Source organism: Gadus morhua, chromosome 11, assembly GCF_902167405.1.
Source record: "Gadus morhua chromosome 11, gadMor3.0, whole genome shotgun sequence".
Classification (NCBI taxonomy): Eukaryota; Metazoa; Chordata; class Actinopteri; order Gadiformes; family Gadidae; genus Gadus; species Gadus morhua.
Genome location: NC_044058.1, coordinates 4,887,335 through 4,888,885, shown reverse-complemented (window position 1 = coordinate 4,888,885; position 1,551 = coordinate 4,887,335).

Genomic DNA, 1,551 nt, shown 5'->3' with positions numbered 1-1,551 from the left:
ACTGAAAGAAGATGATGACAATTAAATGCATATTTCTCGCTTGAAATGTAATAAAAAACAAATCTTTAGTAAATATTGCATTTAGGATTTTTCTTTTTACAGTTGGATACTTTCAAAATGTAGTTTACTTTGGCTGGGTTCTCCTACCCTACCTTTAATGGCCCCCACACTCCTACTTTATTTTCCTCATTCCCTTCCTCCCTCCTTATCACATGTTTCCTTCCCTTCCTTTCTTCCTCCTCCCATAACACCTGAGCCTCTCCTCCCCCTCAGTGTTCCTGCGTTGCTACATAATGAATGAGTGATGTAGAGAACAGGTACAACCTAGGAAAGACAAACACACACACACATCCCCCTCCCCAACACACACACACACACACACACACACACACACACACACACACACACACACACACACACACACACACACACACACACACACACACACACACACACACACACACACACACACACACACACACACACACACGCCACGCAGGCAGTGAAAAGTGCAATCTTGCAGATTTTTGTCACAGTGATCTGTCACAGTGAATGATTGATGAAGAGAGACAGACATTAACTTCAGGTAAACATCAAAGACAGGTCTGTGAGTGGGTGTGCTTATATGCGTGTGTGCACGCATATATGCCCGTGTGTCGCTATACGCTATTTCAAACATAAGACACTTGGTTCAAAAATGACATCTCAGTATATCAGTGGGTAAACACATCACTTACAAAACTGAACACCTATCAGCCAGCTACAAAAAGGCCAAAGGGTAATTGTTCAAGTCCCGGGGTAGCGCGGGGGAAATATATCATTGTGTGCCGCCACAAGCCTTTGAGGGTACTGCATCATCACGCAAAAATAGGTCCCTACAATACCCAACATTTCATCACACTTCTGCATTTCATGATGCAGCTGAACAGGACAGATCAGAGCAGCCCAGGTTTGTTGTTGTCTGGGATAATGTTCATTTCCATCGGGCTGTTTTGGTCCGGCACTGGTACACCAACTATAAACTATTTGAAGTTGTGTACTCGCCATTTCTAATCCCTGCAGGTTTTTTTTCGGCTTGAGGATGTAGTGTATATGACCGTCAACCACATGCCCGCTTGCCTCTTCTGCAGGCAATGGAACAGGCCTGCGGAGACATTGAGGTAAGGTCAAGCCATGGATGGAGTTTTTCTGTGTTTACAGTACAGTTGTGTATTTTTGCTTAATTTCTGTTATATTTGAGCTTAAACTGAATTTACTGAACTGTAAAGTACAGTACTGCAATGTACACTACACGAGCATTCGATTTTTTTGGTTGTTGTGAAAACGTGCCTTCTTTGGAACTGAATAAAGACAGTGAATATGGAAGACTGCAGTGTTTTATATAAAGTAGACTAGTGTGTTGCTGCTGATCTGAAAGTGTATTCATATGATACAAGTGTGTATCATTTGTCATCAGAGGGACATTTTGACAAAGGATTGTTAGGTTTCGATTTGACATAGATGTGAATGGTATATTTCTCAGTGTTGTGTCTTATTTGCTTGTGTGATGAG